At 55.0% G+C, this 14,023-nt stretch overlaps 1 long non-coding RNA gene and 1 other non-coding gene across 2 annotated transcripts; one reads left to right on the top strand and one right to left on the bottom strand.

Annotated features, from left to right (window-relative positions):
- Positions 1–4,444: 4,444 nt before the first annotated feature.
- On the top strand, positions 4,445–8,835 carry LOC123579612. Its single transcript, XR_006702846.1, has 2 exons — positions 4,445–4,772; positions 8,668–8,835. It is a non-coding gene; the product is annotated as an uncharacterized LOC123579612 (long non-coding RNA).
- Positions 8,532–8,613, bottom strand: TRNAQ-UUG. Its single transcript has one exon. It is a non-coding gene; the product is annotated as a tRNA-Gln (tRNA).
- Positions 8,836–14,023: the final 5,188 nt, after the last annotated feature.

Here is a 14,023-nt window from a genome sequence, read left to right as displayed (position 1 = left end):
GGCTGAACTGCAGGTCTGTGAAAGGGTGGGGACCAGGGCCTTGGGCCTGGCCACCTGCGGGGGAGCCCCAGGGCCCCGGTCCTCCGCCTGGCCAAAGAGCCTGCCGCCCGGAGACACTACATGCTTAAAGAAACTGCTACCCGAGCCCTCATTTTCTGCATGTGATTTTTTTTTTTTTTTTTTTTTTCTAAGTTGAATGGGTTAGCTCGGGGCTTCTTAGATTTTACTGCACCCACTCAACCCCTCTGGAGGTTTTGTTAAAATGCGGATTTTGGTTTGGCGGTTCTGGGATGGGGCCCGGGATTCTGCATGTCAGATCAGAGCCTGCCGCTGGTCCCAGGACCCCACTTCGAGCAGCAAGGCAAGAGGGGCTGGCAGATGGCCTTCGTGTGGTTGGTGCCTGGCAGGGTGTCTGGGGGCTGTGGTGTGTGTGGATTCCAGGGAAGAGGCAGGGAGAAGGGTCAGCTTCGGGAACAGGGACGCGGGTGGGGAGTGACTGGCCCGCATTTGGCTCATCCTTCAGGCCCGGGGTCCAGAGGAAGAAAGGCTGACAGCTCCGTCCCCAGGGGCTCACGGGGCTCCGGGACCCCTGCCTTCCCTCTGGCATCACACACGAGGACTCTTCAGTTTTCCTCAGCCCTGACATTGGCCAACATAGGCCTCCGGGGGCATCTTGCGTCACTGAGGCATCCAGGCCCCGGCCGGGGAGCACCAGCAAAGCTCAGGGCGTCCCAAGGACAATACGGTCTGGCTCATGTTTAAAGATTTTTTTTTTTAATATATATATATTTGGAAACCACTTCAAACTTTACAAAAAAGTTGAAAATCAAAATCAAAATCCTACAAAGAACGCCCATTGACCATTTACTTGCATTTACTGACCGTTACCATTTTTTCCCTTTGCTTTACTATTACGTATTCTGTCTCCGTCTTTGCGGGCTCTTACTCTGTCCCCCCACAGCCCAACCCCCACTTGCACGCGTAGATTTTTCTGAGGCTTTTAAGACCACTTTACCCCGTATGATTGTGTGCCTTTCCGAAGAAGGGGGGGGGGGTGCCCTCCTGCACAGCCACGGAGCAGGCAGCAACGTCAAGAAAGTTCACATGAGCCCCGTTCCTTTATCTGATCCTTGTACAGGGTCAGAACTGTACAACTGGCCAAACCCCGTCCTTTACAGCATTTTCTCCAGCAGGGGCAGGATCCGGTCTAGGGCTGGGTTTTGTGTTTAATCGTCACCGCTCTTTACCATCCTTTAACCTGGAACATTTCTGCAATTTTCCTGTGTCTTTACGCCTTTGACGCTTTTGAAAAGTATACAGCCCCTCCTCCCCAGCCCCTTCTTAAAAACGATAGAATGTTCCTGTTAAAGTCAGGCTGGACCTCGCGGCTGGCCCACGACGTGCTGACGTGCGTTCTCCCCGGGAACCCGCCAGCCTGCGCTGCTGGGATGCTGACGGCCCGGTCAAGATACTGCCTGCTTCCTTCCCTGCATAATTACTATTCCTTGAGACCACGTGATTACCCAGCTCCTCAGCAAGTTCACCCATTGGTGGCCCGGGCCCCGAGCAGTCTCCGCCACTGTGGTGACACAATGTTTCCCCCTGTACAACCTTCCGTAGCCGAGTCTGCACTTGGCATCCTGCTTTATGCAAGAGCCCTTCCTCCCCCACTCATTCATTCGTTCATTCATCTACTTACTATTGGTATGGATGTATGAATGCCAATTTTTTCGCAAGGGTTTATAATTCATTACTGTGCCTAATTATTTCAAACCCATCCCAGCTTTGGCCAGCGGGAACCACCTTAATCTGCTCTTGTGTTCTTCTGACATGTCTGCATCATTTTTTTTTTTTTTTTTCTTAGAACATCCTTACTCTCTGGAACAACAAGCTATTTGAGGCTGACCTAGTCCCTTCCTTGCCCCGGCCCTGGAATTAACTGTTTCTCTAAGGAGCCTGTTCCTTTCCATGGGGAATGGTTTTAGGAACTCAGATCTAGGTACTCGGGGACACTGAGTGCTATGGGACAGGAGACAGAGCTAAGAGATATCGGACATACAGACGTAGTTGTATGTGAACACACACACACACACACACACCAGAGACAGATGCGTCTTGGAAATCACGTGCTCCCTCCACGTCTCTGTGCGGACCCAGAAGTTTGCCTGGCAGACCCGCGGCCAGGCAGGGCGTCGTGTCCAGCTGCCAGCATGCACGACGTCCCTCACCTCTCAAACTGAAGCCGAGGTCCCGTGAGGAAGCCTGCCCACAAATGGTTGAGCAGCTGGTGCCACAAAAGCCTGCCTGTAGCCACCCAACACGGGACACGTCCCCGGGCTGTCCTTGCTCAGGGGGACCCTCCGTCGGGCTGGCAGAGACTTTGTCGAATCCACGGATGGTCCGACGCCCCCACCGCCCGGTCCTGTGTCCCGTCCTTTCCTTCCGGACGTTGTTCTGCAAAGCCCTGGGCACAGCCAACTTCACCTGCACCGGGCATCTCCCGTCCCAGCCCTCGGATACCCCTTCTCTCCTGATGAGAATCCTGGCTCCGCACACTTACTCACACGCTCGGTTCTACAACCCAAAGCAGCCCCACCATTGTGTTGCTCAGACAGCATACCAACAACACCTATTCAAAAGATGTGAGTTGACGTTACATTCAGGACAGGTTCAGCCTCCATCCCTGCACCCCGGCGCTGCCCAGGACCGTGTGAGGAGTTCGTAGAGTTCGTTCTTGCTTTCTTTCCCTGTTCCTTTCCACACCCCCTCTCAGTGTGGTGACATCGTTCATTTGAAATACACTCGGGTTCATTTGTCTGTTCCCTTCCAGTCTTAGATGGATTGTATTGATTTGGTTTTTACGTTTTTGGACACGAAGGGCATCAGCGTGTTCCCAAATGTCAAAACCGGACTGAAAGGCGTAAGCCGGCCAAGAGCCCTCCCTCCTGGATCCCTTCCCCCCCCCCCCCCACCCCTCCGTGCTCATGGGAATCAAGTTCATTGTTTTCTGGTTATCTCTTCTGTGTTTTCCTTTCTTCGTATGTTTTCCTGTTTCCCCCTTTTCTTACCCAGAAGGCAGGGCATGCACTGTGATGTTTAGAGTTGGCAACATCTCCTGGAAATCACTCTGGATTCACGCGTCGAGGGCTTGCTCGTTCTTTTGTGCAGCTGTGCGGTCCTCCGCGGGGTAGAGATGCCTCAGCCTCTTCACGTCGCCCCTGCGCGTGGAATAGTCTGCAACTACAACCAATGGTGCAATGAGCGACCTTGTGTGTGTGCGTTTCCACATCGTGGGAAGTGCATCTTTGGGGTAAATTCTGGAAGCGAGATGGCTGGTTTGGAGGTCGGTGCATACATCGTTTTGTGTGATATTTTGCCTAAATTTCCCTCGATAAACGCCTGCACCTCCCACCAGCAAGGCGAGTGAGGGCCCTTCCCAGTCTTGCCAATGGAGCCTGGGGTCGAGGTTTTGACCTTGGCCATTCTGGTGGGTGAGCCACGGTGCCTCAGTGAAGCCGACGTTGGCCTTTCCCTTACTTGTCTCCTTTCATTTACTAAAATGCCATTTTATATCTTTGTGAAGATATAAAGCTGTTCATGTCTTGTGGTCATTTTCCTAGACGATTTTTGGTCTGTTTTCCTTGTTTTTGTGTGCTTGTTTCTTTGTTTTTGTTTTTGTTTTTTGTTCTATGTATTTTATTTTATTTTATTTTTTTAAATTTTTTTTAATGTTTATTTCTTTTTGAGACAGAGAGAGACAGAGCATGAACGGGGGAGGGGCAGAGAGAGAGGGAGACACAGAATCGGAAACAGGCTCCAGGCTCTGAGCTGTCAGCACAGAGTCCGACGCGGGGCTCGAACCCACGGACCGCGAGATCGTGACCTGAGCCAACGTCGGACGCTTAACCGACTGCGCCACCCAGGCGCCCCTGTTCTATGTATTTTAAACAATATTAATCTTTTATCTCTGATAGATGCTGCAGAGATTTCCTGGCAGTTTTCCCTTTGTCCTTGGATTTTGCATATGGTGCCTTCTGCCATGCAACAGGTTTTTCTTAAGTTAATAAAAATCTTGTTAAATTTGTACGAAACTGCCAGTCTGGGTTTTTCCTCATAGTCGAAGTCTTCCCCTCCACCCACGCCTCCTTCTAAGGCTTGTACGGTTTCACTGTTTCCTGTGGATCTCTGACCCACGTGGAGTTACTCTGGTCTTCGGGATGAGAAATGGATTAATTTTATCTTCTTTCCAAATGGCTGTCTCGTTGTCTCCACACATTTATGAGTCGGATCGCCTCAGCACTGGGCTCCTTTTTAATTCTGTCACAGATGACCTTGGGGGAGCGGTGGAACGAGGGGGCCGTGGGGACAGGGCTTGGATGGTATTTCCTAGTAAAGAGCGGGCTGGCCTTTGTGGGCTGAGAGGCCTCTTCCTTCGGCCTCCCTGCACTGGTTCTCGGCTCCTCGAGGCTCCAGGATGCTGGGGGCCCTGCCTTGTGGGTGATGTGCTGAAACGCCTTCCTGGTCCACCAGCAAGATGGCCTGCCCCCGGCGTCCCTGGGGACCAGGGTCCCTCTGACCCAGGAAGCATGGCTCCTCCCTATCACTGCCAGGCCAGGAGGCGGAGGGGGAGCACAGGCAGACCGTGAGAACCTCTGGATTCCTCTCAACAGAGAGTCGTGAGGTCGTCCAGCCTTCGGAACATTGTTCTCCCTTGTCTGCGCTTGAGAGATCAGTTTGTGGAATGGCGTGCTCTTTACCGGCTTGGACTCAAGGTCAGCAAAGGCCGAATTTTGCAGTTAAAGAAGCTCGGCGAGTTCCCGGGGCCACGCACCCGAGGGCCCCCCAGTATGGGAGGCCAGGGCCGCGATGCCTTCTTCCCTTTCACATGCCTTTGCTTGGTTGGAAGATTCAAGTACAGTGGGTTTCTGAGTTAGGATTTGGCAGGAGGGAGGAGGGCACGGGGTAGTGGCCGAGTTCATGGAAAAGCAGAGGTGAGGTTGGGGGAGGTTGGGGGCGGGGTGGGGGGCGCTGCGTTCATCATCTCTTCCCGGACGTGGCCATGATGTCCCAGGCTGGAGTGCCGTGGGCCACAGGGGGTTTTCATGCTGGCAGGGCAGGTGGCCAGGGAGTGGGGTCCTCTGTGATCAAGGCCACCCGCTGCTAGGCTCCCGGTTCACGGGGAGCCGGTGAAGCCCCGATGCGACCCGCGGAGAGGAGCTGGTGGTCAATGCCTGTGTGCTTTGCTCCCGCGTGGCGGGCTCTGAGCACGTTTCTCTGGCCCCGAGGGTCCCAGTTGGCCGGAGCCGTGCAGACAGCAGACCCAGCTGGGCAACGACCCTTGTCTTTGCTCTCTTTTCTTTCGCCTCAGTCGTTCACTCCTCTCTGCTTCTGAGATGACCTTTACAAAACAATCCGGACCCGAGCCTGGCCTCAGGCTCTGCTTTTGGGGGAATGCAAAGAAAGACCGGTCTCCTTCCCTCAGGGTTTGCCTGTGGCATCTCGGGCCCTGGAGCGGGATCTCTCTCTGCTGTGGGGCCACCTTGGACCTTGCGGGGTCCCCGCCTCAGCCCCCTGGTTGCCAGTAGCGGCCCCAGCGCCTCCATCTGTAAAGACTGAAAATCTCCAGACTCTGGCAGACGTCCCCGGAGGCAAAACAATTGGGAAGGAGAACCAAAGCCGACCGCACATAAAGGAGGGAAGAGTCCCCCGGGGACCTTGGGGCCTGGGGGCCTGGAGGGCAGCTCCAGGGAGAAAGGTCCCATCCCATCCCCATTCCGTCTTCAAAGGAAGCTAGACACTGAGGGTCAATGTCCTTTCTTTTCTGACTTCACGAACGGAGTTGGCCAAAGCAAACACACGTAAGGCCCAGCTTTGGCCCTTGGCCCCCCGTGGATCGCCCTGTTTCCCCACAAAGCCTCTGGTCCTGAGGATGACCCCAGGCTTTTGGCTTCTTGCCTCTCTGCTGCTGGGAGCCAGGCCCATCGGGGGCCTGGGAGACGCAAGGCTTCCTCTTGTTCCTGGAATATTTCCAGTGATTTCCCAAAAGTCCCGAGGCCTGGCAATGCGGCCCGTGGGGAGGGAGGGTAGCATCGGCAGGCCATTTCCTGGGAACCCCAGGCTGAGTTGGGGAAAGAGGCCCACGGGCCTCCAAGGTCTTGCCGGCCACACAGCCCCCAGCAGGGCTCTCAGAGCCCAACACCCTTCGGGGATTGTCCGCACTTTAGTGCCTTCGAAAGGAACAGAGCCTAGAAGCTGAACTGCGCGAGACGCGGGGACAAAGTCCTTCCTGCGGCACTGTACCCCGGCCCACTCCCCGGCCTGGGGCATGAAACCCGGATTCCAGGTCCGGCCTGCACCCACTCACGTCAACTGGGGTGAGACACCGAACCCTCCGTGATCCCTTCCGGGAGGAAGTCGTGGGCAACATCGCCCCCACGCCTGCTGCGTACCTGGTCCGGTACGACATTCTACCCCTGAACCCGCCGGAGCGTGGGCTCCACAAAGGTCAGGAGCTTGGCTCCTGGAATTGTCATAGTCTCCCCAGCACCCGGGAGCTTGGCGCGGGACAGGCGATCAAGGAACACTCGCCGAGGAGAGAACGCCGGCCCTCACAGCCGCGTGGGGGGCAGGAAAGGCTAAGCCCCAGAGAGGGCAAGTAGCTTGTTCGAGGCCACACAGCTGGCCGCTGGGGACACCCGGGACTGCCTGCCTTTCAAGTCTGCCCTCTTAGCCACTCGGCCACCCCCGCCGCCAGGCGCGCCGGGAGGACCAGACACTGAGCTGTCTGTTCACTGAGCAAATGAGCGTGAAACACGGAGACGAACGGCCTGGCCGGAAAGGACCACGCTCAGTGAGGTGCGTGCACCTGCCCATCACGGACTTCCCGGGGCGGGCGCTTCCTACGGTGCTGTAACCCATCACCCACACTTAGCAGCTTGAAACAGCACAGACTTACGGCCTTACAGTTCCGGAGGTCAGAAGTCTGAAATGGCTCTCACTGGCCAGGAACCAAGGTGTTGGTGGGTCTGCCTTGCTTCTGGAGGCTCCACTCTCCTTGCCTTTCCCAGCTTCGAGGGGCTGCTGGGGCCCCTTCCTCTGTCCTCAGAGGCAGCGCTGACCTCTGCTCTGGCACTGGCCCTCCAGCCCCCTGTTCTTCTCACGAAGACCCCGGCGATCACCGTTAGGCCCCACCCGGACGACCTCATCGTCGTTCACTGAGTCCCATCTGCAGAGCCCTCCCGCCATGTCAAGCAACAGCTACACCCACAAGTCCTGGGGATTATGGAGGGGACGTCTCTGGTTCAGCACGGCCAGTTTGTGGAGATGTGTTTCCAGAACTGCAGAATGTCTTGGCGAGCCTGGGCCGCCGTCACAAGACCACACAGACCACAGAACCACAGAACGAGGGGAGCTTCACACAACAGAAATGCATACCTCTGGGCCCTTCTGGAGGCTGGGAGCCTGAGACAGTCTGGGTGCCGGCGTCGTGGGGTCTGGCGAGGGTTCTCCCCGGCTTGCAGACAGAAGAGTGGGAACAGAGAACCGTCTGTCCCCTCTTACCGAGACCACTGGTCTTCCTGGATTAGGACCCCTGCTCATGACCTCATTTGATCTTAATTACCACCTAAGACAGTCACATTGGGGTTAGGGCCTCGTATGAATTGTGGGGGGGGGGGACACTTCAGTCGACAGCACAGGCCATCGGTGACTGTCCCCGTGTCCCCATGTCCACCCCTGGGAACTACATTCCCCGGGCTGCCTGTGAGCTGGCTGCCTTTTACAAAATCCCTCAAATGGAGGGGTGGGGGCCTGGGTGGCTCAGTCAGTGGAGCATCCGACTTTGGCTCAGGCCATGATCTCCTGGTCTGTGGGTTCGAGCCCCGCGTCGGGCTCTGTGCTGACAGCTCAGAGCCTGGAACCTGCTTCGGATTCTGTGTCTCCCTCTCCCTCTGCCCCTCCCCCGTTCATGGTCTGCCTCTCAGTCTCTCAAAAATAAATAAATGTTAAAAAAAAAAAAACCAACAACAACCCCAAATTCCTCAAACGGAGCAGGAGTTTTCAAGTGTTGCCTGTTCATTTCTTCCTCCCCTTCCTTGCCCCTCCTTGGGGACGTTCAGGGACTGAGCGACAGAACGCGCATCAGGAAGGTGGCTCAGTGATTCAGTATGTCGCTGAGCAGACAGCCGCGTGGGTCCCTCTTTGCGCCTTCGTGGTATTCTGTATGTTGTAAGTGCTTTATGACAAGGAGTTGTTACTTGTGTTATGAAAAAACACCAATAAAACATAGAATTAAAAAAAAAAAACCCAAGGCTTTCCTCAAGTCCAGTGCTGCCCAAGAGAACCTTCTGTGATCAGGGACATGTCTACACCATCCAGTTCAGCAGCCGCTCGTCACTTGTGGCCACGGAGTGACTTTGATGTGGCCAGTGTGGCTAGGAAGAGAATTTAAAAAAAATTTTTTTTAATATTCGTTTATTTTGGGGGGGGGGGGAGAGAGAGAATCCCAAGCAGGCTCCACACTATCAATGCAAAGCCCGACGTGGGGCTCGAACTCACGAACCGAGAAATCTTATGAGCCAAAGTCAGACGCTCAACCGACTGAGCCACCCAGGCACCCCTAGGGAGAGAATTTTAAATTTAATTTCACTTCTGTTTACATTTAAACAGGTTACCATGTGGGACGACACAGCTCCAGATGCCTGTAAGATTCTTGGGGGCGATGTGGCAGGACGAACAAAAATTGGTCCTCCTTCCGAGAATTTCTCACCAGCATGTTAACACCTGTGTAAAAAGTGTCTTGGGCCAAAAAAACACACAGAATCATCCAACAAGCAATTGCTGCGTCCAGCCTCGTGAGGGGTCAGGGTGGGCCAGAGTGGAGGGTACAGAATAAACACCAGACGGGCTCGGGTGGTGAGGCGACCGTCCCTGGGCCGGCAGGTGGGTGATTCCACGGGGGGGGGAGGGCAGAACTTTGGGGTAGACGGCCCCGAGGACCGCGAGGAACCCGCATCCTGCCATCACTCTCTCCTCCCTTCCTCCTGAGCCCGATCCGCCCACTCAGCAGGTTCCAGGACACGTCCCTCGGGTGGGGTGCAGAAGACAAGCCCCCGCTCTCCCCCGGCTCCGCCCCACATCCCGGTCCCCCAGACCAGGCCTGCAGAATGCCAGGAACCTCAGGGAAACAGCTACTTCCTGGTGAGTTGACAACTTCGGGAAGTAACTCCCTCAACGTCATGTCCTTCCCCTCTGGCCTCCTGTGTGCAGCTCCCCTCTGCCTCTGTTTATTAAAAACTGACCAGGGCGCGGGGGGGGGGGGGGGGAGGGGGCTCGGTCAGTTAAGCGTCCAACTCTTGATTTCGGCTCACGAACTCACGGTTTGTGAGTTCGAGTTCCGAACGGGGCTCTGCGCGAACAGTGAGGAGGCTGCTTGGGATTCTCTCTCTCCCCCTCTCTCTGCCCCTCGCCCGCTCACTCTCTCAAAATAAATAAACACACTTTAAAATAAACAAGAATCTCACCACCCCAGTGTCCTCTCCCAGACCTGCTTGTTCATTTTGTCAGCCCCTCGGTCGTGTCTCACAGAGATGGTTGGACCCAATCTCACCTGTGGTGGAACGGGGGAGAAGGAGCTCCCAGGAGGGGAGAAGATGGACCTTCATGGAGACCCAGTGACATGTGGGCGCTGGGAGGGGCTCTCAGGCGTGACCACGGTCCATTCTCCAAATCACCCCTCCGGCAAACATCCTGCCCTCTTAGGAGGAAAGAACATCGAGGTGTGTGGAGAAGGAAAGCATCTTGCCCAAGGTCCACCCACAAGTGAGCTGGGGGGCTGGGATTCTGGAAGATTCTGGAGGATTCTAGCATCTGGGCTGTTGTGCTGGCCATGGCCACACATCCTCCCAGGAGAGACAAATACCACCGCCCACAGCTGGAAGAGCAGATTCAGAGCACAGAAGGGAGAGAAGGCAGGGGCAGGGGAGGAAAAGCTTTGGGTGATTGATTCGTCTAACCTAAGACCAACCGCAGGAAGCATTTAGCCGCGGTGGTGACGGTGGTAAATTTCTGAATGGCATAGCTTATGCAGCAGACAGCTCTTCACGTACCCATTTCTTCAATCCTGCAGCTTCCTGATGAGGCAGTTCCGCTGTGATCCTCCCCATCCGACAGGCTCAGGATGGGGAAGGGTTTGCCCACGGTCATTCGATTGGTGAGGAGTGGATCCTCAAACCCGGATCTCCAAAGCTGGTGCGCGGGCCTCTCTTCCTGGGCTGGTGGAACAGAGGGACGCACCCCCAGAGCCTAGCCGTGTCCCCGGCACATTTTGCCTGCCCTGACGGTGACCGGGGCTCCCAAAGTACAGCCCCATCAGGACCATCAGAACTCAGCCCCAACGGGACCCGGAGTGATTCTGACATCTCCCTTCCCCTCCTGACGTAGACAGACGCACGCCGTCCATCCCTGCTGGCCCTGCGGACAAGAGCATCTCTGAGGGTCCGCCCCGCCTCTGATGCTCAGGGCGAGCTATGGACCCTCTGACTCATGGAACGGACGGAACGGAGTCTCCCTCCTTCAAACAGCAAGAGGCATGCGTGACAGCCTCCGAGGAAGGCAGGGAACGTGGAGCTGGGGACCCAGGCCGAACGAGAGGGAGACCCCCAGGTGCCCAGGCGAGGTTCCCGAGGGTCTTGGCAATGCAGCCAGCCTGATGCATCAGCAACCGCCCAGCCATCCGCGGTCCCTCCATGCCCTCCCCTCGCTAAGACAAAAAATAGGGTATTAGGGGTTGAATAAAAAAAAAAGCAGGTTTTGAAGTCATGGTGACTGGAGCCAAGTCTCAGCTCAGCCGCTTACTGGCCGCTCAACTTCTCTGACCTTCTTTATCCCTCCTGTGTACATTAGAAGACAATGGTACCCACGACGTGTGTTCATTAGAAATAGATCAACAGGTGAACGATGGGCCTAAGGCTGTGGGTGCAGAACCTGACTTGTCCCAGGGAGTGGGTCGCGTTTGGTCGCAGCCAGCCGTGATGATTCTTTTCTACTTTGCCAAACACTTGCTTTCCTAGCCTCCTTTGTAACGAGGGGTGGTTATGTGATCCACTTTTAGATGAGGAGAAAGGAAAAATTCTACTGGGGTGCATCTGGGAGTGATTTTCTTCCTGAATAAAAAGACTGAAGCTTTGGGGGAGAAGGCCCTTGGGCTCTGCCCTCTTTTTCCTGCTGGGGATGCTGCATCCGGGAGCATGATGTTTGGGGCTGTGGTAGCCACTTTGTGACAATGAGGCAACCAGCTTGAGGATGAAACTTCAATGGGTGTATGAAGGGGCAGTCTGGATTCTTGACGATGTTGGCAGGTGTCTAAGCCGGCCCTATGACCATATATGCCTGTTTAAGCGAACAGTAACTATTCTTATGGCTGGGTTTTCCATTGCTTGCAGTCAAAAGCATTCCTATCATAAGCCGTTGAGTGAGGCTGATGGGCAGAGAACGAGGGGCTCTGAGGCAGCGGTGGGTTTGATAGGATTGCAGGGGAAGCAGAGGGCATTTTTCGGAAGAGTCTTGTGAGTTGCAATCTGGATCTTTTCATGCCCCTCGCAAGTGCAAGTATGAATTGGAATTACGTCTTGTTTCCTTTTGATTATTCCGCTGTGTGCGCTGACCAGCCGAGACGGAGCCTTGTAGAGAAAAGGTTATTTGGATTGCATTTGAAACCACAACTTGGGTTCTTAAAAAAATTCAGGAACCGCAAAAGAGGTGGAGCCAAAGGAAGTTTACACGAGGACGGTCATCTGCCTTAAGTTTGTGCTTTTTCTTTGGAATGACTTAGGGGGTATAAAATCAGCTTACCGCCCAAGAAACTAGAGAAGGGACACTGATTTCCAAGTAGAGAATATTCAAAAAGTCAGAACCGTAACTCTCGGAGAAGCACACAGTGAGAACCCATCACAGTAATTTTGTTCATGGATGAGGGAACTTGCAGGATGACAAAGGTGGTTCAGAAGTGGCTGAGAGAGGGGTGCCTGGGTGGCGCAGTCGGTTGGGCGTCCGACTTCAGCCAGGTCACGATCTCGCGGTCCGTGAGTTCGAGCCCCGCGTCGGGCTCTGGGCTGATGGCTCGGAGCCTGGAGCCTGTTTCCGATTCTGTGTCTCCCTCTCTCTCTGCCCCTCCCCCGTTCATGCTCTGTCTCTCTCTGTCCCAAAAATAAACGTTGAAAAAAAAAAATTAAAAAAAAAAAAAAAGGAGTGGCTGAGAGAGACCCAGAAAAAAGCTACAACACTGGTTATCGTCTTGGGTCCTACCAAGCAAAAAAAAAAAAAAAAAAAAAAAAAGGGCGGGGGGAAGGAAACTCTGAGGTTATCTTTTCTTTTGACCACGGATCTTTTGCCTCTCTTCTGGACCATCACTGGCAACTTATCCATCCTCTACAAGTTAACAGTTCCCCTTTCAAATTTTTTTTAATGTTTATTTATTTTTGAGAGAGAGAGAGAGAGGAGACAGAGTGCCGACAGGTGGGAGCCTGGACCCTGCTTCCGATTCTGTGTCTCCCTCTCTCTCTCTCTCTGTCCCTGCCCCGCTCACACTCTGTCTCTCTCTCTCTCTCTCTCAAAAATAAATAAACATTAAAAAAATTTTTTTTGTAAAGCTCCAGGCTTTTTCAGACTCGCTGCCTGTTGAGTTATAGTCTCTCTCCCGTCTACCGAATCACTATTCTTTTCGTATAGACAGACTTGGCTTCTCTGGGCAGGCCCTCCTCTCTTCCTTTCTGCCTTTCTGTCCTGTTTGTGTCCAACACCCTTCTGATTCGGCATTCCCAATTCTGGGAAACGGTTGGCAAGGAGCAGTCCTCGATTCGGGGACGAGAGCCGGCGCTGGGTCAGGAGGCAGATACCCCCCCCCACAGTAATACATCCTACGTACTACGTCTGCGATTCCAGGCAGAAGAAGGCTCAGGTGGAAAGACCCAGCTGTGTGCTGTGCGCACACACACACACACACACACACACACGCACACGCACACACACCTGGACTGTGAAGCCCGTGCAGCTTGGGGCCCAGGGCCTCTCACTTCCAAGGCCCTTGGAAGGGGTCTAACAATTCCGTGTTCACAATTTCAAATGCATTTTCTCAGTGCGCGCCTCCAACAACGGAAGCACTGGGCCCCACGGGACCGGCGTCTGCCCCCTCCGTCTCTAACAACTGGAGAAGAGCTGCCATGATAGGAGGCCTTTCGGGGTTTCCACCAGCCGTGTCTTTTGGGGTGTACGCGGTACCCATCCCCGGTGGTTAATCTTGCCCCAGTCAGGTGGGGCCTGCTCTGGGCCGGGTTCCGCGTCGGCCAGGCTGCTTCCCGGTCGAGCTCTGGGACCCCTCTCGGTCCCGCGGTGACCAGGCCGTTTTCCATCTGACAGCTGGAAAGGAGACAGGCTGGCACGTGGCCCTGGGGGCCCGACGGGGCGATCACAGGACTAAATGACATCTTCATTACTCGAGTCCCACTCTTGGCCTCGGCTTCCCATCCCACAGCCGGGAGGCCCCAACCGCCTTGAGAGCTGCCGGATCCAGATCGGGCTAATCGGCTCTGTCACCGGCCTGACGCACCTCCCAGCCTCCCCGGGCCCCCTGGGCCTCTGTCGCTCACCGATTTGGGGAACTGGGGGCTTATCTTTAGAGAGCAGATGGAGAAGTTCTCATTTTTTATTAAAGCCATCCAGTCTGCATGGAAAAAGTAATCTGCCAGCAGCTGCTAGAATAGCTATTTTAAATGCATTTCCCGAGCTCCTCAGCTGTCCAATGGAGCTGGATTTCTCTCCCTCTCCTCTCTTGGAACACGGCCAAGTGCTGGTGTCCTGCTCGTAGCTGGGGGGCCTCCTGCATGACGGGGGGAGGAGGGGGACACAGAGGGAGCTGCGTGGAGTCCTTGCCAGGGTCTCCTGGTTTGCAGCTGTCAGCTTCCAGCTGGCATGAGGACCAGGTGCCCAGCGCCCAGGACAGGCTCCTCTGGACTCCCGATGCCCACTG

The sequence above is a fragment of the Leopardus geoffroyi genome, chromosome A3 (assembly GCF_018350155.1).
Source record: "Leopardus geoffroyi isolate Oge1 chromosome A3, O.geoffroyi_Oge1_pat1.0, whole genome shotgun sequence".
In the NCBI taxonomy this organism is placed as follows: Eukaryota; Metazoa; Chordata; class Mammalia; order Carnivora; family Felidae; genus Leopardus; species Leopardus geoffroyi.
The sequence above is the reverse complement of the archived record's forward strand: the minus strand, read 5'-3'. Positions and strand labels throughout refer to the sequence as shown.